General features: G+C 35.1%; 1 protein-coding gene and 1 long non-coding RNA gene across 4 annotated transcripts in view; one reads left to right on the forward strand and one right to left on the reverse strand.

The window, feature by feature from the left end:
- Positions 1-25,026, reverse strand: part of znf1014 (zinc finger protein 1014) — a 560,414-nt gene that overhangs the window by 395,914 nt on the left and 139,474 nt on the right. The window lies entirely within an intron of this gene.
- Positions 8,183-25,026, forward strand: part of LOC141377579 (uncharacterized) — a 28,727-nt gene continuing 11,883 nt past the window's right edge. The window contains exons 1-2 of one of the 2 annotated variants that reach the window (XR_012389945.1): positions 8,183-8,406; positions 8,780-8,918. This is a non-coding gene — a long non-coding RNA (uncharacterized lncRNA). The remainder of the gene's footprint in view (positions 8,407-8,779; positions 8,919-25,026) is intronic. The other variant, XR_012389946.1, reaches the window with a different exon arrangement.

A 25,026-nucleotide genomic window follows, 5' to 3' on the forward strand; every position in this document is an offset into this window, starting at 1 on the left:
TCAGTGGAGAAAAGACACACATTAGGTCAAATGATGTAGAAATGAGGAGATAATTTCTAGTTTTGGCTGAACTGTCACTTTAAGAAACTAACAATAGAGTCAGAAATTAATGAGAATATATGATATTATGGTGTGTATGAAATATGGTGTCATCGCTGGGATACATTTACTATTTTGATAAATATGTTAATGTCTTATATACATATATATATATATACTGGCCAATTTATTTGGTACGCCTGTCCAATGCAGATTTCCAATCAGCCAATCACATGGCAGCAGCTCACTGCATTTAGGCATGTAGACATGGTCAAGACGAACTGCTGCAGTTCAAAGTGAGCATCAGAATGGGGAAGAAAGGGGATTTAAGAGACTTTGAACGTGGCATGGTTGTTGCTGCCAGACGGGCTGCTCTGAGTATTTCAGAAACTGCTGATCTACTGGGATTTTCACGCACAAGCAGCAGTTCTGTAAGCCAAATGCCTTGTTGATGAGGTCAGAGGTCAGAGGAGAATGGCCAGACTGGTTCCAGCTGATAGAAAGGCAACAGTAACTCAAATAAGCACTCGTTACAACCGAGCTCTGCAGAAGAGCATCTCTGAACACACAACACGTCCAACCTTGAGGCGGATGGGCTACAGCAGCAGAAGAGCACACCGGGTGCCGCTCCTGTCAGCTAAGAACAGGAAACTGAGGCTACAATTCACACAGACTCACCAAAACTGGACAATAGAAGATTGGAGAAACGTTGCTGCTCTGATGAGTCTCCATTTCTGCTGACACATTCGGATGCTCGGCTCACAACTCGCACTCAACAACATGAAAGCATGGATCATCCTGCCTTGTATCAGCGGTTCAGGCTGGTGGTGGTGGTGTAATGGTGTGGGGGAGATTTTCTTTGGGTCCATTAGTACCAATTGAGCATCAACGCCACAGCCTACCTGAGTATTGCTGCTGACCATGTCCATCCCTTTATGAGCACAGTGTCTCCATCTTCTGATGGCTACTTCCAGCAGGATAACGCAGCATGTCATAAAGCTCAATCATCTCAGACTGCTGAACATGACGATGAGTTCACTGTACTCAAATGGCCTCCACAGTCACCAGAGCTCAATCCAATAGAGCAGCTTTGGGATGAGGTGGAACGGGAGATTGGCATTATGGATGTGCAGCCGACAAATCTGCAGCAACTGTGTGATGCTATCATGTCAATATGGAGCAAAATCTCTGAGGAATATTTTCAATACCTTGTTGAATCTACGCCATGAAGGATTAAGGCAGATCTGAAGGCAAAAGGGGTCCGACATGGTACTAGTGAGGTGTACCTAATAAAGTGGCCGGTGACTATATATATATATCTTCCTTTATATTTAACTCAGACAGATTTTGAGCAAGTAGACGGTGAGTAAATGATAACTGAATTTTTATTTTGGGGTGAACCATCCCTTTAAAAACAACCATGTATTTTTGCAAAGAGCACAATCTCGTTTGCATTTAAAGCGACCGCCACAATTAGGATCAAAGCATGAAAGGGTCAGTTTCAGAGAGTCAGAGAACATTATCTGTGTGATATTTACAGCTCAAACTGAAACACACACACTCTAAACACAGCAGAGACGCACTTTATATACTATAAATAATTATTTTAGCTCAATGTCTTTATTATCCTTCATGAGCTCGAACTCTCGATGATCGCTGCACATTTCAGTGATGTGGAGGTTCAGGAAAGGAAGGCTCCAGTGATGTTCTGGGTGTGGGATGAAGCGCTCAGATCTTCCACTCTTTTCTTCTTTCCTCTCTGTGTTTCCCCCCTGGTCTTGTTTTGTGAAGCTGGTCTTCTTGAGTTGGTGACCTCTGACCCCCCGGTCGGCGCTCACATGTTCACAGCGAAGCCTCCGGATTGGATAACGGCAGACTTTATGACATGAGCTGAGGAAACTTCGGACAAAACAGAGATGAAGACATTTCCTATGCCGTTCACTGTCAGACCATTCAGTATAGTGTGTTCACTGTGGAGTTAAGTAAAGTCACACACACACATAGACACACACACACTAAATGCAAAGGTGTGACACATTTACTGTAATATGGGTCAAAGGTGAAACGCTTATTTTGGCGTCTGCTTTAAATTAATTTTACCGCAGGGATTTTATTGACCTGGAAAGCAACATTAAACACGTCCAGACAATAAGATATTTGATAAATATGATTTGCAGATATATATATATAAGGAATGGTCAACACAGGGGCAAACATATACAGGGAATCCAGAGACATGGTCAAAACAAAGGGGAATACTCAGTAGAGGCAGGAAGCAATGCAACACTAACAAAACAACAAAGCAAAGATCGGTATATGGCAAGACTAGGCAAGGGAGATGCATTGTAATGTTCACATTAATGTATAACAAGACTCACTAACAATGTGTGTGTGTGTGTGTGTGTGTGTGTGTGTGTGTGTGTGTGTGTGTGTGTGTGTGTGTGTGTGTGTGTGTGTGTGTGTGTGTGTGTGCTGTCTTTAAAGTCCTTGCAAGCAGCTTCAGCTGTGAGTGTTTGCATTCAGACAGGATTAGGAACCGGTGTGTCTGTGCAGTGCATGACTGGTACTTGTAGTTCATATAATTGCGGATATGTAGTTCTAAACGATCTGTGTGTTTACCAGCAATCTGTAAGGATTGGATTTCAGGTGATTGTGACAGTTAGATTTATTCATATTATTTAACCAAACGTTGGATTTTCTTCATGCATAAAGTATTTTGGAGAAAAACTGTGTCTTTTAATATGAAATTCTACTTATTAAATATAGTATTGTTGTTGCCCTCCTCCACCGTCCGCTTTCACTTTCTTCCGCAACTCCCCAAGCCTCTCACTTTTGTCCGCAACAAATCCCCCTGCTCTTCACTTTCGTCCGCATTACCCCTTCACTATCCAACCCGCCGCCATCTCCAATAATCCCAGTTAAAACTAACTCAATTATATCGCCATCTCCCTAACCCTAACATACTGTGAAAATTTCCTCGCTCAGTTAAACATCATTTGGGAAATATATATATATATATTTAAAAAGGGAGCTAATAATTCTAATTTGAACTGTATTTATGTTGTATATTCATATTTTTGTGGACATAAAAAGTGATATTTTAAGTCAAATAGTCAATTATTTTGACATTTCAGTGAAAATGTACAATAAACATCCAAACCAAAAACAAGATTATTTAGTTTACCCCATTGGCAGTTTATTTTGCTTATTTAAAGGAAAAACTCACTTAATTTTGACTCATTATTTATATTTACATTATTTTAGATATAATTATACAAAATAATTAGTTTTGCTTGTCTAGAAAATGCTTCCTGGTTTCAGACTTTGCAGATATTTAGACTAGACATAACACAAAAACTTTTGTGTTTGAGGATAAAATATATTTTTTAATTATTTAAAAAAAAAAAATAATAATAATAATATATATATATATATATATATATATATATATATATATATATATATATATATATATATATATATATATATATATATATATATATATATATATATATATATATGTATCCAGGTCAATATATATATATATATATATTCTAATATAATTTAATTATCTTTGGAAATGCATTTTAATATATATTTTTATATATTTAAATTATATATTTAATTATTATAAAAATATATATATATTTTTTTTAAATAATTAAAAATAAATTTAAAAATATATAATTTTTTATATATCTTTTTAAAAGGCCTATTATGCGTTTGTGTCAGCGCTGACGGAGCTCTTACAACGCCAGCAGATAATCAGACAGCTCCTCTGTACTGCACTTCTCAAGGCAAGATGTGCTGTTTATTTTTCTTGGCGGTGGAAACGCTTTGGCAGCACAGTGTCGAAGACCACTCCAGTCACTTGAAACGCTGCGGGTCAAAGGTCAGAGTGCTTAAAGTGTAGCAATTGTGCTCCATGACAGACTGGAGGAGACATAATTGTACCATAGTCGACCTTCGATTGTGAAAGCGATAACCAAAATAGCAGAGAAAAACAAATGGAGTTTAAAACATGCACGTTCAAGGAAGACCGTGAACTTTTGCTTGTCCGAACAGGCCGTGATGTATGCGAGTGTCTAGTATGGATGAGCTAGTGCGCAGTATTTTTAGCATTATTCATGATGTTGCTTGCGCTTTGAGGTTGTTGGCTTTTTAACCCCTTCACTTTTTGAATGCGACACGATCAGCTTGGATGATTCTCAATCTTCAATACTTTTGTGAATGGATTTAAGCTTGGTCTCGTTTTAAGATGACAGATGTCAGATTGTAGCTTAAGGGAAAAAAGATCACGAAGTTGAATAAAATAAAAGTGATGTGCCTTTATGGATTTAAAAATAACAAAACAACAAATATATATGTTAGTATAATAATACATAAAATGTGTATTTTATAAAGCATGTTTTATCCCAAAACTGACAAAAAGTCAAAGCTAAATGTATAAACAAATTACCTTCTGAATTTAAAGTTTACATCTCAAAAAATGAGCTTGCAGTAAGATTTTGTTTGGGCGCAGTACCATACATGACCACATTCAGTTTCCATTGATGACCATACAAGTGCGCCCCCTGTGTTTTAAGGAAAATAAACTGTATTTTGTCACACTTTTGACAATGTTTATGAAGTAAACATAACACTTTAAAGTAGTATGTGAAGTTTGATTTGAATTTAGCCTCTAAAAACATCTTACAAAAAATGTACACATTGATTGCTGTAGCAAAGTAATGCTTTACTACTCTGATGAGTATGCTTGTCGCAAATTAATAAATAACCATACCTCCTTTATACATATCAAGAATCAACCCTTATATTTGGAAACTAGATATGCAAAGCTTTCAAATTATATATAGTTTGACATGATTGCTTTATGTTTAGACCAAAGTATTAGAGAGGGGTCTGGCTGCAGACCTGGTGCAGTGCAATCAGGGCTGCATCCAATGCTTTTTAATGGGCTCACCTAACCCCACCCCTAACCCTACCCGTCACAGTGACGTCACTAGCTCCATTTGAGTGCATTGTGTCTGACATTGCATCGCTGAGTGATGCAATCTCAGGTTGCATCATAAAGACTGCATCCAGATACTATTGAAGTATTATGGTTTACAAATGTAACCGTAAATGCTTCCACAGGTTGTAGGATGTCAGTGAATGCGTATTAATCTATTACTTCTCATGCATAATAAAACAGTGGTAAAGTATGTATTCAGAAGTCTTGGACATTTCCAACTCTATATAGTTTGTCATGATTAGATTAGGATTTAATAACGAAAAAGGGATGTACATTTAAGAGGGTCAGGGTGGAGTTAAAGGCGATTTGCTCAATGTTTCGATTTTTCCACAACCCTCAGATTATAGATGTTCAAACAGTTTAATTTCAGCCAAATATCATCCAAACAAACAATACCCATCAAAGGAAAGCTTATTTAATCAAACTTAATGTGACTCATAAATCTCAATTTCCAAAAACCGACCATGATTTTGTAATGCATGTTTTTTTTAATCGCAGTCTGCAATTAAAATGGAAAGCAGGACTGTAGCTGTGTTTCCATCCACCTATTGTTATGCACATTTGGATTATCATATAAAAATGCTTGATGGAAATCCCAAAATATGAATATATTTTGAAAATGTGCACTTAAAAATACATATGCGCAAAACTGAGTAGGATAAACATCTTATTTAATAAATAAAAACGTGCATAAACCACTATGGACACACCGCTACCGAATAAATTCCAGAACGTGCATTAAAAAAAGTGTGTTATGGCATGCAATAATGGACAAACCAGCAGCCGACCACATTGCAAAACATCTGAAATGTTGATTTAGTCATTCTGAAATGCCTTAATCATTTCAGTATTATTAATATTCTATAATTTATTACCTCCAGAGCTGTCAAGAGCATCATAATTGTGTGTCTGCATTGTCTTTTGAAGCACAGGTAATTCATTAAATAAGGAATAGACTCGCGCAGCTTCTCACACGGTATTCATTTGGCACCGTTCATCAGGAAGTGGCGATTTGGTTCTCTTTGACTCATTGGATGTATACCCTGCCTAATTCGCAAATCTTTCTGGCAATATTCCAGTTTAGCGCATACATTTAATTTGCATCTGTGGATGGAAACACAGCTACTTTAGTGACAGTTCAGGAGAAGCTTCTGGCTACAGAATCGTGCACATGCAAGCTAAGACTGCATGCAATGCTTTTAAAGCATACACTTAACCCCACCCCTCGCAGTGACATCACTAGTTTTATTGAGTGCATGTGTCTGAGATTGCATGTGTAAACCTGCAGCCAGATGCTATTGGAGTTAAGGGGTTAAACCTGTAAAACTCAGCACAGCTCATTTCACATCTACTTCGTTTGACTCGCAGAGCTCCAGAGCCCTCCCATCCTGACATGGTCCCAAAAGTGTAAGGTCATTATTAAAATTGTGCATCAATTAAGATAAGGAGAAATGACTTTCTCTGTCTGGGCTTTGAAGTCTGTGGTTTTCCCCTGCGCTGCTGAAGAAGGGGGTCGAGCTGCGTTCTGGCTTTGACTTTGATCTTGAACTCAGGCTTCTTTTTTTTCTCCATATGATGAAACTCACCTTCAGAAACTCTCCGACATGAAGGCAACACCTCATGGATTTATGCAATTTCCAGAATCCGGCTTGGGTTTTCTGTTGGTGTGGGCGTTACACTACACTAGCTGCATTTATGAGACTAGCGGGGCGTTTGCATAACATCACTTTCAGCTAAAAACAGAAAACTCGTTGGCCATGCGGTTAAAATACAGTTTTGGATGTCTTAAAACATAAAAATGGTTTAATTTTTTTTAAATCCATACAAATTATCCTGATTGAACCAGCCTGACCTCACGAGAAAACGTAAGTATTTTACGTTTTGGCAGTTTAGTGGCTAATTCGTACGAATTCGTATGAGTTTAGTCGATTTTAAAAAGGAGGCGTGGCACCTAACCCCACCCCTAACCCCAACCATCATTGCGGGAAGAGCAAATCGTACTAAATTGTACGAATTAGATCGTACGAATTCATACGAATTAGCCACTAAATGAAAAAGTTACGAATTGCCGTGAGATTGCGTTGAATTGAACTATTAAAGTCTCGGAAACATTTGGTTTACGCAGATTGTAATGACAAAATGTGCATGAATATTATGTTTAATTATTTTCCAAGCCATAATCGGAGCTAGCTATGTGATACAAACATTAAAATGTACTACTGTTTTGCATATATATTATATGACAGTTTATTATACCCCAGTGTTTTCAATGGAGTTTCTGTGCTAGCAGAATGGATGGCACCAGCGTTTACGCTGTCTTTCTCGTTTTACGCTTGAATAACTAAATAAATGCTTAAGTCTATTTAACTGAATGAATTGTTATTTACATTACAACATCTATGCTGTAAAAGGAACCGTATGAAATTGAAAATAGTCACATTAAGCTTTTAACAGAAGTTTATCGCTGGCTAAAAACTTGTTAAGTGGTGACGTGTTTGTTACGTATGTAATACTGTTTCCGGGTCCAAGTCGCCATTCATTTGAGTGGAGAAATCATTCGTTTATGATCACGTTTTATTCCTATCACACATTAAAGTTAATTTTATATAAAATCATAGTGTACACAACAATCTGGGCTAGCTGCATAACAAATACCAAAAATTTAACAATTTATAAAAAAATTAATCACTTTCTTGCTATCGGATATTAGGCATGGACATATATACTGCGATCGTGATTTTAGAAAGCATTAAATCGCTTTGTAAACATTTAATATTACCATTTCATGAGTTTCCCCATTCAGTTGCATAGAGCGCTTGGACCCGGAAGCCGCTTCGCGTGACGTCACACTTAACAAGCGGATAGAGCCAAAGAGAATCACCAAGAGGCGACACTCTAGTGCAATTTGGTAAACAGTCACTAGATGGCGCGGCGGCCATGTTTGAATGAAAATTCCAATAAAACAACACAATAAACTATTAAAAGTGCTGGTGATTGTGATAGTGTTTTATTGTCGTCTCTCAGGTTTTATCTCTGCTTTAATGCCCTTTAAAAATAAATAAATGAAAAACAAAGCAGCTGCTTGCCATCACGACAGCAAAAAGATCCAACGGACAGCCGATCGCTTTCACTTCAAAATGGCGGAATCCGGGGCTGTTGCGGGGCGCTGAGGTTGCAATGGAAAGCTCTATTGAGTGTCGCCTCTTGGTCATCCTCATAGAAATATACATATATCTGTATATATCTATGGGTCATTCTAAGCTCTTTGATAGAGCCCATTAACGGTGAGAGGGTATTTGCTATGGAAACACTCAGGTTGACATCAATGCGGACTCCAAACGCGGAAGCAAAAGGTGAGATTTTCACCGATGATTATCAAAACAAACACATTTGTTTCCATATACTTCTAGAATAACTTTGTGAGCTGGCAAAGTAAACGATGTACATTTTGATATCTAGCAAACGTTTAAAGTGACATAAATAGGCTGAACAGAACTTAAGTCCGTTCATTTAACGTTTTCCGTCTTTAATACAAGCGAAAAACATCCCGTCCAACAATATTTTGACATGTTGTCTTCCACACTCGGTCACGAAAAGGAAACCGAACTTAGTGGTAGCATGTAAACAAGAACTCGAACTATCCAGGTCAAAATAAAGGAGCTGCTGAGAGATGTGTGTGTGTGTTTGTGTGTGTGTGTGTGTGTGTGTGTGTGTGTGTGTGTGTAGCTGTGTGTCTTGATTTTGGAGGGCTCGAGAGAGCGAGAAAAGGAGGACAAAGGGAAACATGGACGCTTGCCATACCTCGCTAGCATCATTATGGGACTATCAAGTGTCCGTTTCAGCGTTTGACCATCGCCACTGGCAGGTTACTGCATTTCTAGCAGATTTTACCTTCCGTCTTACCTGTAACCCGAGCCAATATTTTGTGCAGTCTGCATTCCTGGAGACACTGTAAAAGAGCACGATATTAGAGCTCTCTGCCAAACCTCTCAATTGAGCAGATTTAATTTTAACATTTCTGCAGGACCCCCAGCCGCTTTCTGCTGAGGTCGCCTGAGTTTGATATAACAGGACGTATTTTGGTTTCTGTAATTGGCTCCATATGATCGCGATTGTCTGTGGTCGTAGTTCCTAATACATGATTTGAAATGCGCATCTGTTCGCGTTACTTTTTTTTTGGGCGGGGGTTCCAACATAGCAAACCTTCTCTGGCCCAGCTCTGGTCCACACAATCAGCTTTTGCTTGGCCCACATGCCGCAGTGAATTACGGGACATGACTGGACCAAGTCTGGCTTCCAGACAAGCGCCAAACATGGACCATAAGTCTCAGCCAAGTTAATAAACCATATCTGTACCTGCGTGGCCCATGTCTGGACATTGTCTGGAAGCCAATGAAATTGATAAAAACATGAAGCAATGTGCATCTATAAGGGTAATGTTAGCAATGGTTAATAATAATAAAATGTATAAAATAATAATTTAGTGTATATATATATATATATATATATATATATATATATATATATATATATATATATATATATATATATATATATATATATGTATGTATATATGGAACAGGAAACAATAGTTTAATATTAATTCCAACAATTGTCTTGATTGATTCCTGGATTAATATTACCTTGTGTATTGAAATATTTCATTCATTAATTCGTTTCCCTTCAGATTATTCTCTTATTTAACTGCCTATATTTCTTTACACAAAAATAATTTTAATGTATTTCAAATATGGGTCAAGATAGACCACACTTGTGTGGCCCACATATCAATTTTAAACATCTGAGCCAAACACTGCATTTGACATGTGGCCCATGTCTTGTGTGCCGCCTTTAAGACGGTGCCACCTCTGCCAAATCCGGGCCATGTTTGGCCCAAATGTTGTATGCCAGTGCCAAATGAATCCCTGCTGTGCCCATGGGCCAGAATTCTTTGCCACCTGGGTTATGATCAATTCTGCACTCTACAAAATTGCTAGGTTGTCGAAACCCAATATTAGTTATAATTCAATTGAAATGATCAATACAATTTAAATTATACTTTTTAAGCCCGCCCTGAGTGAAACATGGTTCATTCTTCATATTAAATTTAAATTAAAAAGGCTGACCCAACTGTTGGGTTTGTTATTGTTATCTATTTGTATGATTGCACAAAATCTTACAATCTCCCGCTTGTTTTTAGTATATTAATTTTACATACATTGTCCCAAAGTTTACTCACCATTATATTGAATAACATCAGCAAGTTACTCACCATTAATTTGCCCCATATCATAGCTATCGCCTGTTGTGATAATACGTGATTTCAGATGTTTGTGTTTGTGTTACTATTTTAGAGGGAATGTTCTTGTGGTTTATCGGTTCTGCACTCTATGAAAATGCTGGGTTGTCATAACCCAATATTTGGGTATCATTTAGGTATCACTTTCAATTGAAATGATCAATTAAATTTAAATGATACTTTTTTAACCCAGCCCCGAGTGAAATATGGTTCATTCTTTTGAAATATTAAATTTAAATAAATAAAAAAATTAACCCAGCGGTTAGATTTGTTTGTTATTGTTGGCCAATTTGTAGGATATGATTGCATACATTTTCACAAAATGGCGCTTATTTTGTTTACTTAAAGATAGAAACATTAATTAGAAACGATTAAATTTAAACGGCACATTTTAACCCAACGCTTAGTGAATTGTAATTAATTTTTTTACATTAGGCTATATTTACATTAAAAAAAATGTAACCCAGCTGTTGGGTTTGTTTGTTATTGTTAGCCAATTTGTATTAATATCACAATCTGCCGCTTAATTTGTTTACTTAAAGGCATTTTACAAACATTGTCCCATAATTCAAGCCTACTTACCACCAAGTTAATTCCATCAAGTTACTAATTAATTGGCATCATGCGAGAACGATTGTCTGTGGTCATAATTTAGGCTATGGTTGCATAAATGTTCACAGTCTGCCGCTTATTTTGTTCACTTAAATACGTTTTACATAAATTGTCCCATAATTTAGGCCTACTTACCACAAGTTACAATTCCATCAAGTTACTTATTATTGGCACCATATGAGAACGATTGTCGGTGCTCGTAATTCACAATAAACGATTTCGTTTAACCCAATATTGGGTTGATCAATTGGAATGAATAATTAAATTTACATGGCATCTTTTAACCCAGCGCTTAGTAAATTATGGTTCATTTGTTAAATACCATATTTAAATTTAAAAAATGTAACCCAGCTGTGGGGTTTGTTTGTTATTGTAAGCCAATTTGTCGGCTATGATTGTATAAAATTTCACAATATGCCGCTTATTTTGTATACTTAAAGACGTTTTACATACATTGTCCCGTTACTCGTTATGACGTTATAATTCCATCAAATTACTCACCATTAATTGGCTCCGTGTGAGAACGATTGTCTGTGGTTGTAATTCCCAATAAATAGATTAGTATAACCCAATATTGGGTTGATCAACTGAAATGATCAATTAAATTTAAATGGCACATTTCAACCCAGCGCTTACTGAAATATGGTCAATTTTTATAATAACAATAATATATATATATATATATATATATATATATATATATATATATATATATATATATATATATATATATATATATATATATATATATATATTATTTTTTATATTATATCATGTTATTACTTTGTTAGCCTATGTGTATGATTGCATAAAATTTCACAATCTGCCGCCTATACATTTTACATACACTATCCCGTATTACCGTCAAATTAAATAATAGCATCAAGTTACTCACCATTAATTGACTCCATATTAGAGCGATTCTCTTCGGTCGTAATTCCTAATACTTGATTTGAGATGTGCATCTGTTCGTGTTATTTTTAAGGTGCATGTTCTTGTGGCTTATTAAGATCAATTCTGCACTCAAAATGCTGGGTTATCGTCACCCAACATGGGGTTGATCAATTGAAATGATTAATTAAATTCAAATGACACTTTTTAACCCATCGCTGAGTGAAATATGGTTCACTTTTTTAAAAAAAGTAAAATTAAATTACTTTTTTAAATCCAACTTGCATTTGTTTATTATTATTATTTTTATTTGTTTATCATTATTGGCTAAAATGATTACATATAAAATTTCATTTGTTGTTTTAATTTCTGGGTAAACTTTAAATCACGTTCCTACACTTTATTAAATTATTATAATTTATTTTGTTAAATACTGCATACTTTCTGGATGCACTGGCATTTTAAAACGATTAAGGTCTGAATTACAGTATAAGAAAATATTTAAGATAATTAGGATGTTCATTTTGCTGTGGTGACCTCTGAAATAAAGACTGAACCCGAGGAAAATAAATGAATGACTAATTAAGCACACTGCTTTTTTTCCACCGTGGGGTTTCTGGACACTTAAGCCAAGATGAAATATAATATTAAAATATATATAACATTGGCTGTATTTTGAATAAATTATCGCTGAATATTATTCTAAAATAAACATCATTTGTCAGTGATGTTTCGGTAATAGATCACCTCTCCGCCTCTTTAACTGACTTCATCAAATCTTCGTTTAAGCCCCGCCCCTTTAGATACCTGTCCTGTGGAGAGCCAATCACATCTCATGCATTATGTTCTCATTAAATATCGTGTTTCATCTGTAAATACATCACATCAGTGAAGTGAAAGTGCAGAAACATTTACTAACTGTTAGGATTGACCCAATTTTTTATTAAAATAAGACAGCATTTTTTTTAAGAGTATGCTATAAAAATTTGGGTTGTTGTAGCCTAACACTTTGCCGAAAGGCTGGGTTAAAAAAAAAATTAAAGTTTTTTAAGTTAATCCAATGTTGTGTTTGACCCATCATTCTGTTAAAACAACCCAGTTTTTAGACCTACACTCCACATAATTCTGGGTTGTATTAGCCCAGAGTTGGGTCATATAACAGACAAACACAGTAGCTGGGTTGAAAATGGAAATGTAACGCAACAGAATATGTCTGTGCATATTTGATCCAACACTGGGTTTTAATTTAGAGTATAGCAAACTAAAACATGTGACTAAGACTTCACATCATTGCTGTGTGTGTGTGTGTGTGTGTGTGTGTGTGTGTGTGTGTGTGTGTGTGTGTGTGTGTGTGTGTGTGTGTGTGTGTGTGAGACAGTCAACTTGAGGAGGTAAATCCTGGTTTCCTGGTATTCTGGACAAAGGCACAGATCATAATCAGAGAGCAAACATGAAATAATCTTGCAGAGAGTACAGATATCCCGGACACACACACTCAAACACACACACAGATACACGCATGCGGCGAGAGGAAGCGCTCTCTTGTGTTTGGACTTCTGTGACCGTCTATAAAATCTCATAATCTGCTGCAGTCACTATCCTGTTTATGGTCAGAGCCAGTTTTATTTACAGAGATCAGTTTCAGTGCTTCTGTCACACACACACACACACACACACACACACACACACACACACACACACACACACAGAGATGTGGGTCATATATGGACAAACACAATGTTGAAATTTTGTTGCATTAAATTTATATGAATTGTTTTAACCCAACCATTGAGTTTGTCCATATGTGTGGGCTAATACCGCCCAGAATCGTTTGGAGTGTAATCCTAAAAGCTGCTGGGTTGTTTTAACCCAGTATTGGGTCAAATTCGGACGAACCCAGCATGGGTTAATTTCTATAATTAAATTTAAGCTACATTTTTGACCCAACTGATGTGTTTGTCCATATTTAACTCGGTGTTGGGCTAACACAACCCAGCATGGTCTAATGCTAAACCCCCAACTGTTAGGTTTGTCCATATTTGACCCAATATTGAGCTAACACAACCCAAACATTTCTGAAGTGTAACTCTGAAAACTGCTGGGTTGGTCTATCTGAATAATGGGTTAATTTTAAATTTAAATTTTAAATAAATCCTTTAACCCAGCTGTTTAATTTGTCCATATTTGACCCAGTGTTGGGCAAACACAACCCAGCATTTAAAAAAAAGATGTTTAAACTAACCAACATTGGGTTTATTTTAAATTTTAATATAAATTAAATGTTTTAACCCAACTGTTAAGTCTGTCTGTATTTGACCCAGTGTTGGCCAACACAACCCAGCATTTTACAGGCTGCGACCCAACATTGGGACAGATATGGACAAAATCTAACACTGAGTACTGGCATTAAATTTATATGAATTGTTTTAACCCAACCATTGGATTTGTATGTGACCCAAAGTTGGGCTAATACAACCCAGAATTGTTTGGAGTGTAATCCTAAAAGCTGCTGGGTTGCTTTAACCCAATATTGGGTCAAATACGGACGAACCCAGCATGGGTTAATTTCTATAATTAAATTTAAGCTACATTTTCTGACCTAACTGATGTGTTTGTCCATATTTAACTTGGTGTTGGGCTAACACAACCCAGCATGGTCTAATGCTAAACCCCTAACTGTTAGGTTTGTCCATATTTGACCCAATGTCGAGCTAATACACTTCAAAAAGTTTTTGGTTGTAACTCTGCTGGGTTGGTCTATCTGAATATTGGGTCAGACACGGACAAAACCAATATTGGGTTAATTTTAAAATTTTAATTTAATTAATTTATTTAACCCAGCTGTTTAATTTGTCCATATTTGACCCAGTGTTGGGCTAACGCAACCCAACATTTTACAGCCTTCGACCCAACTTTGAGTCAAACATGGACAAACCTAACATTGAGTAATTTTTTGCATTACATTTATATGACATTTTGTAACCCAACCACTGGATTTATCCATATTTGACCCAGTGTGTGGCTAACACAAGCCAGCAATTTTAACAGCGTGACCCAACATTGAGTACATTTTTAGCATTAAATGCAAAATATTAGGTTGTTTTAACAGGGCATTGGGTCAAATATGGACAAACCTAATGTTAAATCATAGATACAGATCTATGAAGTTAACTTTCGCATTACATTTCAATTATTGGGATTATATTTGACCCAGAATTGGGCTAACATAACCCATGATTTTTTTAGAGTCATGAAAGTAATCAAACAGGACACAATCTAATGTACAGAAAACAAGACGTGCAGTTCTTTCCCTCGTATTCATAATGTCCAAAGACAACAAATAAAAGACGTATAACATTACTTTAAGCTGTCCTCATTAGAAGCTCTATGTGCTTACTATAGTAAAACAACTAATCATGCATAATTACATGCAACATGTTGGATTAAATATGAATATTGGATTAAAATAAAATGTAAATACACTTACCCCAACAGTTGTCTATGTTTGACCCAACATCAGATAAAAAACAACCCAGCATTTTTGTACAGTGCATGTCCAGAGTAAGAAATGCTGATCAGCATGTCAGCTTCACTTACTAGATGAGCCTCACCTCTAAACGCTTCCAGGAATGTGTCCACAAACAGCATCCAGCACTGCCATTGTTCTTTTCAATAAAACAAACATCATATCTGCGTGACCCGCATGCAGTCCGGCTACTGAAACATTAGCTGAAGAGCTGAGTTTATACATAATAAACACTCGCAGGACAGATTCATTTTATTCGGAGATCTCCGTGCACCTGTATTTATAATGCATTTCAAAGCATGGAGGGGAGATCCAGGCTCGGGTTTCCAGCATGTTTATACTGATCCCGGTCACAGAAACAGATCTGAGACCCAGTAGAGAAATGCTGAACATCTGCTCGGTGTGTGTGCATTTAATGTCTCTTATTTATTAGCATACGCTCACTGTAAAACCCAGCAGTTAACTTTATCAAATGAAATGAGTGTAGTTAACTCAAAATCTGCTGAAAGTTGGTTCTACTCAAATACCTCATTACTTAAACAGAGTAAGTTCGCAGTACTCATATAGACTAGTTTTTGAACTTAAAGGGTTTGCAGCAATCGGTTTCCTCAAACAGTTTGAGTTGCCTTAACTTATTGGGTTTTACAGTACTCAGTTGCTTTGAGTTCTCTTCTCAAATAATTTATTTGTGTTGAATTTAAACAAATTAAATTTAATAATGTTCAACTTAATTTGTTTGTTTAAATTCAGCCCAAATAAATTTTCACAACCACTTAACGTAAAAAAAAAAAAAAAAAAGAAAATCCAAGGAATCATCTTTGAATATTTTTTTTCAGTGTTGCTTCATTCACTCAAATAGATTAAGTTCACAGCACTCATTAGGATTAGTTTTTGAACTTAAATTGTTTGTAGCAATAGGTTTCCTCAAATGGTTTGAGTTACCTTAACTTTTTGGGTTTAAAAGTGCTGTAAAAAAGCTGGGCAAACACAACCCAGCATTTTACAGCTTGTGACCTAACGTTGGGTCACACATGGACAAACCTAACATTGAGTTTTTGCATTAAATTTAAATGACATTTTAACCAATGGATTTGTCCATATTTGATCCAGTGTTGGTCAAAAACTAATCAGAATATTTCATTATAGTTCATCTTTAAAAAATTCAATATTGATCTGGACTGAGGTTTCTTTTCATGCACTCAAAAATAATACAAATAGAAATACTAAAATGAGCTTAAACAACTCATTTTTTAATGTTTTTGTTTTTGTTCAGTCCACTTAAATTTGTAAAACTATTAAATTAAAATAATCAATTTTTGTTGGGATAACATGAGGGAATTGTGTAGAACCCAGCTTTATTTTTATTTTTTATATTTTTTTACAGCACTGTAAAACCCAAAAAATTAGGGTAACTCAAACCATTTGAGGAAACCAATTGCTATAAGTTCAAAAACTAATCCTAATGAGTGCTGTGAACTTAATCTATTTGAGTAAACAAAGCAATGTGAGCACAGTAAAACCCAATAAATGAAGAGAACTCAAAGCAACTGAGTACTGTAAAACCCAATAAGTTCTACACAGTTGCCTCATGTTGTCCCAACAAAAACTGATTACATTAACTTAATAGTTTTACCAATTTAAGTAGACTGAACATAAAACAATGAGTTTTAACTTTAAAAACTGTGTTGTTTACACCTATTTTAGTGTTTTATTTGTATTATTTTTGAGTGTATGAAATGAAACCTCAATCCAGATAATTTTTTTTTTTAAAGATGAACTATTATGAAATTAGAACATAGATACTTGTTGGTCTCTAAGGATTTTGCAGCATATTATTGTTTAAGCAATATAATGATTGTGGTGTTGTGTATGTCATGTCACATTATTATTATTATTATTATTATTATTATTATTACTGCTATTATTATTATTCGCCAAGATAAACACAGGTTGTTTTCTTAGAATGTAATTTTAGAGGATAAATAAACGAATAATCAAATGTTAAAGTCAAATTTATTTCACATCGGGTCATTTGATAGAAGCATAAATCGGTAATTGTATGCATTTCGTTTTATAAAAGTTGATCTCAACCTTTTATCAAGATATTTACATGGGATCGTGCTTTTTTATGCAGCGCATATTTGTTATAATAATATTTTGCATATATAAAAACTGGTGGAACAACACATCCAAGAAAGAGATGAAAAATAAAACATTTAGTACAAGTCTTAAAATAATCAATAGTCTTCTGGAATCATATTGAACCTTTAACCATTTTCAAAACGTTTTAAACTATTACACTAACTATTAGTGATGTTTATTAGTTACTTTTATTAAAAGCTAATTAAGGCTACATGTGGGGAAACCGTCGTGGAAATCTGATTGATCATAGCAGCTGTCTGATTTCTGAATTTGATAAATTATTATTTATTATTATTATTATTATTATTATTATTATTATTATTATTATTATTATTATTATTAAAAATCAAATTGATTCGTTCGTTCGTTTGTTGGTTGCTAATTTACTCTCTAAGAAATTGGTAAAATATTGACAAACAAAAACATTGGGTTAAATTACATTTAATTTAATAAATTACGCCAGCAGTTGGTTTAATACACTCAGACCTGGGTTGACATAGTCATGCAGCTTTTTAGAGTGTGTTATTTGTTTGTGGTCAATCAGAGAACACACGTAGCCTGTTTGTTAAATATTCTGACGGGGTTAAATCTTTCACAGACAAATGACAATTATTTTCAGATTTATAATTATTTATAAGTTTAATCAATATTGAAAATGTCGTGTTCTGTATTTGGAACCATTTAAGCGTGTTCAATTAACCCACAGTGACTGTTTGACCTTTAGAGAAGCAGCGCAGGTTCACATGCAGGTTTCATTCATCAAGCTCTCTCCAATGATCATGTTTTTCCCTCTCTGGCTGAGGTAATTAAAATAGGAAAGGGCAGCCAAGACGTCAGGGGGGAAAATCTGATCGTAAATTTAAATTGGAGACAAAATCTTCTATGTCAAAGGAGCAGAATCGAGATATTCAGGTATGAGGCGGCTATAATTAGCCCTGGGGCGGAGGGTCGGTGAGGTGGGCTGCGGGTCTGGACTCAAGGCGAGTCTGTGTTCGTGCCAGGCGGCTTTTAGGTTATCCAAAGGTCGGTGGGCTCAGCCATTTCCCCTAAGTCGAAAATCACACTGCTCTCTTTATATTCCGGCTAAAGAGCTCCTTCCAAACGGGCCGGAGCCAGCTATGGGCGTGTGTGAAGGTTTAAGACTGGATGGAGATGCCAGTAAACGGCGACTTGCTTCTTGAGTCGGGCTAAATGTTGAAGATCCAATTGTTTTCTGTGTAGGGAAGACTGATAAAACTGTAAAAGTAGTCTCATTTGCACTGCATTCTTGAATTAGTTATCAAACGTGTTTGTTTAAAGCGGACTTGTTTAATAAATGTCATGCACCCAAAAAAAAATGCTGGGTTGTTTTATGTAAACCCTAAGTCAAATATGAGATACAAATCTGCCACTGGGGCGGTCCCTTTCTAAAAGGTGCATTTTTGTTCCTAACAGGTCATTAAAGGTAGGCTACATGTTAATATAATACCAAAAAAAGTACTAATGTATACCTTGACTCTCTTAAAGGTGCAAAAGTGTGGATAAAGGTGTTAAAGTCCACCTGTACGGTACAAAAGTACATATTTTAAAAAGATAAGAGACAGATTTTGTACCTTTTATTTCTGAGAGCGTGTGGACAACCCCAGGTGTTGTTTTAAATGTGTAATTTAAATATAAATGAAAAACTAATTGACCCATCTTTGGGTTTTGTCCATTTGACCTAACCTTGGGTTACGATAACCCACTATTTTTAGAGTGCATGTCTGGCTAATTGCTGAGGCTTTCAGATATGTCTGTGAAAATGTAATGTCATACATTTAACCCAGAGCTGGGGCAACTGCAGACAGACCAAACAGTTGGGTTTAAATGTAATTGATATGCAATTTAATTTACATTTTTGACTCAATGTTATGTTAAAACAACACCATAAACTGTGCAACAATATTGCGTTGGATTAAAATAAGTTATTTCTTTAGAAATGGCTTATTTTAATTGTTTATTATTTATTTTAAATAATTTGACACAAGTAAGAACGTGAGTTATGATTCTCAAACTTGAGCAGAGACGTAAAGTCATGTCGCAAAAACCACCCTCTAAACAATTGTCACTGTAAAAAATGCAGGGCTCCACAAAATTCATTCCTGTTGACCCAACACAAATAAGTTAACACGTTTAACTAATGTATGTGGATTGAACAGTTGTCCCAATTAAATCTTAAGAATTGTGTTGATTCGGCTTAATTTAAATAAGTAGTTTGAACAAGCAAAACAAATATTTCTTGAGTGTATTAACCAACGGTATATATAAACCCAATTGCTGGGTTGAAATGTGCCATTTAAAATAAAAAAACAACGTTGTATTTGTTGATTTTTGACCCAACAATGGGTTAAAACAGCCAAATAATATCCAAGAGTGTATTCTGCAGCGCTTCATCCGCGGGGAAACCATTTATAAAGCTTAAATAGAAAAATCGCGGGTTTCGAAGTGCGCTAAAAAGCAGGCAACAGGGTGGGATATTTTTTCAGGACAAGTCTTTGAGCCTTTAACTGGCAGTTTGACTGTCAGACAGAGCCCGAGTCTATGTGGACTCCTAATTGAAAACAGATGGCGCTTTGAGGTTGGGCTCTATGCAGCAACTGTGAGTTTGAGACGCTGCTCTTTTCCATTCCGCCTCAGCGCTCAGTCAAGCATACAGGTGCACGGTGTGTTTCTGCCTCACCTCGACCCCTCCGTCCTCACTCAACCGGGAAATGGAGACGTCCATACCCGCTCGGAGTGATCCAGAATGGCGGCTTGTTTTGCCGACAGTAACTCCTTTTTTTCTGGTTTTTGCTTGGATCGATGTTAAGCTAAATAGGACTAATCAGCGCAGTTTATAGTTAAATAATTTAAGAGCACAAGTATATATTTTAATTTTGGAGGAGAAAATTAACTTGGGAAAGATATGCGTTGCCTTCATTGGGATGGCACTGCCAGTAGTTAAATCACATTAAGTATGTTTTTTGAGTTACAGCGTAAAATATGTATTTTTATATGAACTTAAAATATATAATGCATAGCATTTCCATGTTTAATAGCCTAGATTTCTACCGAACCATCCTCAAAGAGTTGGAAATTAGATTTTGGTTGAATTCACAAACTCGTTGAATAAAAAAAACGAGCTAAAGGATTAAATTAGATTAAAATAGACATATATGCAACATCCTTTCTTTTTAGTAGATACAAAATCAATCAATTGTTGAATGACTAATATTAGTTATGCAGTAATATATTGGTCTATTGTAGGCGTGTATAAATGCAGAATCGAGTCTTATTTGGAGGACTTTTATTACAGTATCTTCAACTTCTTGAAATTGATCAATTGAAAAAGCACATATTGCACACACATTTCCAGCAGGCCAAAGGTGCCAGCGACTTATCACCATCTTGACACTGAAACGGATATATATGTAAACACAGCGTATATTCGTTCATCTGTGCAATAACGAACGTAGATGTAAAAATAAATACCGGTCAGAACGTAAACGCTTTAATCGCTTCTACAGCGGCAGTGGATGACTGTGCTCCGGCCATTTATTTTAGGGGAGAGAAGGCGGCTGCTTTGCGCAATCGTGTAATTTAACAAGTAGACTAATAATTTAAAAATTTAATTAGAACTCTGCACTTGTAATCAGGAATTTACAGCCAGAATATTTACATAATGTTAACCGCATACGGTAATCTACATGTAATAATATGTGTGTAATATATTTTGTTACGTAAACGAGTTCAGTTACATTTAGAGAGATTTTATTTCCTCCAAAGCATCGAGTTACGCTTCATATCAGCAAAATCAATCAAGCTATTTTCCCTTACTGATTTCTTTTGAATGAAATCGTCCAAAGATATTATTTTGTTGATCATATTTTCCTTCTGACATTTAGCGGAAATTAAAATTGGGATGTTTTGACTACAGACACTTCAAAAGAATTGCTGATCTTAATTACTTTTCTGGTGGGTGTCTGATTAAAATGGTGTGTTTTGTTTATAATGAAGCGGACTCATTTGGATTTGTGCATTCAGCAGATGAAAACAATGTTTAAAACATATTCAGAATTGTGAGGCATTTTATTAAAATCATATCCAACAATTTATCTTTATGCAGAAAATGTAGCCTTTCTAAATTATGTATTTTGCATAAATAAAATTTGCGGGAAATATTATTTTGGAACTTCTATTTGGTTGTCGCATCAACGCACGCTTGCCTTGCGAAATATCATTCAGTTGTTCTTTATTAATACATGATATGATCTTTAGCTCAAATAGCATTTCAAATAATTGTTAGGAGATTCAAATGCATATTAATAAACACATTTGTTGAACAAAATATTGCAGCACTCTAAAAATGCTTGAAGTAACCTAACGCTGAGTCAAATACAAACCAACAGTTTAGTAAAAAAAAAAAAAAAAAAAAATATATATATATATATATATATATATATATATATATATATATATATATATATATATATATGTATATGTGTGTGTGTGTGTGTTAAGAATGAACCCAGCGCTAGGTTACGGCATATTTAACCCAAGATTGCATTAATACAACATTTAAGAGTGTGGATCAGATTTATAAACTATAATTTAAAAGGAGAGAAAAGTGTGAAATCTGATTAAATAGATATTTACTGCAGCAGTTTGTGCTGTGTACTTTTAAAAACAATGTTAAGTTTGTATTTATTTGTGGTTGGTATTTACTATTATTAGCTATATTGACATAAAACACAGTAGCAAAACAACAAGACAACAAATAACCTGATGTTTAAATTATATTTACCCCAGCAACTCGGTTAACCTAGCTCAGTGGCAGTAAGGTCAAATAAACAACCCAGCATTCTGGGTTAAATGAGGGTATTTTCCAGCACAACATTTTCTTTTTAAACGCACAAAATTTCAGTCTGGCCCAAAAATCAAGTTCTCACTAAAGTGCAAGACCTCCAACAACAGCATCAAATGAAACTCAACAGTTGGGTAAAAATGTATATTCAAATGTATTATTTAAAAAAAACAACCCAGGCTAGTCTATATGTGATCAAAGATTGCGTTAATACAAACCAACATTTTTAGTGTGTGCATCAGATGTATGAACTTTAGATAATCTGGAATAGTTTGTTTAAAAAGTAGAAACATTTATTCATTTTAATTCAGTTTAGTCCTTCGTTTATTAGGGATCACCACAGCGGAATGAACCGCCAATTATTTGGGGGAATGAAAAGGTGAGACAAAATGTCAGTTTCAGTCTGGCTCAAAAATCAAAATCTTACTTATTCCACGAACTCCAGTAAAAGCATGTAATTAAACTCAACAGTTGGGTTAATAAAATAGTTTAAATTTAAAGGTTAAAATATTAACACAAAGCGTTTAACCCATGTTTGATTCAAGATTGCGTTATTACAACCCAACATTTAGAGTGTGCATCAGATGAACTTTAAATTATCTTTATTATATAATCTGGAATGATTTGTTTTTAAAAGGAAAGACAAAATGTCCACATTTAAGTCTGACTAAAATAATATAAATCTCATTAAAATAGAAGAACTCCAATAAGAGCGTCAAATGAAACTCAACAGTTGGGTAAATAAAAAAGCTAATAAAATTTAATGTTAAAAATAGAATTAACCTAACGCTGTCTTTGCCAATATTTGATTCAAGATTGCATTAATACAACCAAACATTTTACGTGTGTGCATCAGATGTATTTACCATAGATAATCTGGAATTATCTGATTTAAAAGGAAGGACAAAATGTCAACATTTCAGCCTGGCTCAAAAATCTAAATCTCACTAAAATCCAAGACCTCCAATAAGAGCGACAAATGAAACTCAACAGTTGTGAAAAAAAAAGATTTGTTTAAAAAAAAAGAGAGACATTCATTCAATATTTCCCCCCAGCTTATTGTCTCAGATTTATCAGGGGTCGCCACAGTGGAATGAACCGCCAATTTCTCGGGCATATTTCTAAAAAGGGGAGACAAATGTCAAAATGTACGTCTTCAAAATTAAAACTAAAATCTAAGACCTCCCATTAAGGCCCGCACGCAGAAAAATCTTCACCTGAACTGTCCACTAATTCACGCAACTCTGATCGATGAAACTGACTGCCTGAGTGGGAGCTCGAAATCATCCAGATTTAAGAGAGATTTGGGGTTTGAGAGCACCTTGGTTTAGCTGGTATTGTTGATGGTGCTTCGGCGGCCGACATCCTCCCTGCTGACCCCCGTCCCCTTCTGCCTTTTCCGTCTCGTGAAAAATGATTCCTGCGCACTGATTGAATTTTATTCCTTCCTGACCTGGCCCGTTCTGTGAGGGCGCCATCAATCTTGGGCTTAACACGACGTTTGTTTATTACTCGGGAAAGGCTCTAATGACTTTTATGAGCATGATTACAACTTTTTTTGTGTGAGAGAATGCGCTGCGTAGGCCAAAATTCATTGTGATCAGACGATATTTTGTACAATAATTTGTAAGCTGTAATGTAATTTGTACACTGAAGAATTTGTGTCAACCATTTTTTAAAGTTGAATCAAATTAATTTTACAAGTCATTTCAACTTAAAACAACTTGTAATACGTAAAGACACTTGATTGGCTACGCTTTAAGAAATTTTGGGGTTATTTAAACCCAAATTGGGTAAATAAATAACCAAAAAAGTTGAGTTAGTCCCTATTACACACAGAACTGGGCTGAACCAAACAACAATTTTTTTTATTACAGCTAAGACAAATATATATATCACGAACATTTTAAGTGATGTCACGTTTCATGTCTGAAGGCTTGAAATTTATACCTATTAATATTATTATTATTATTATCAATAATAATAATAATAGCTTCTACTACTACTACTACTTATAATAGTAAAATTAATATCAACAACAATAAAAAAAGCAATAATGCATATATTATAAGTGATAATAATAATAATAATAATAATAATAATAATAATAATAATAATAATAATAATAGTAGTAGTAGTAGTAGTAGTAGTAATAGTAATAAACTGCAGGTTATATAAAATTATAAGCTTATAGTCTAATCTCTGTTGAAATTTCCACAGTTTGTCTAAAGCGGTATAACATTAATTATTTAATTATTTAATTATTTAAACATGTTTAACATTTAAACATATGAACACTAAGAGTGTGAAATAAAGCCTATTTTAGCTTAAAAGTTTGCAAAATTCTATATTGTTTTTGGCGAGCTCAATACGGGCACATTCGCCACATACCATACCGAGGGAAAGAGGCAAAATCCGAGACGTTTTGTTGACGAACGCTAGTTAATTGGCCGATTAATTAACCGCTGTAATCACTACCAACCGCTCATGCAATGAAAATAAGTGAAGCGCGGAGGCAATGAGAACACGTGTGCGTTTGCCCTCGAGGTCTTTGGGCCTATTACTGGGCTGTAGACTGAAAAATATGCACATAAGAACACAATATTGTCTGGTATAATAATAATGTTAATAATAATAATAAT

The sequence above is a fragment of the Danio rerio genome, chromosome 2 (assembly GCF_049306965.1).
Source record: "Danio rerio strain Tuebingen ecotype United States chromosome 2, GRCz12tu, whole genome shotgun sequence".
Lineage (NCBI taxonomy): Eukaryota > Metazoa > Chordata > Actinopteri > Cypriniformes > Danionidae > Danio > Danio rerio.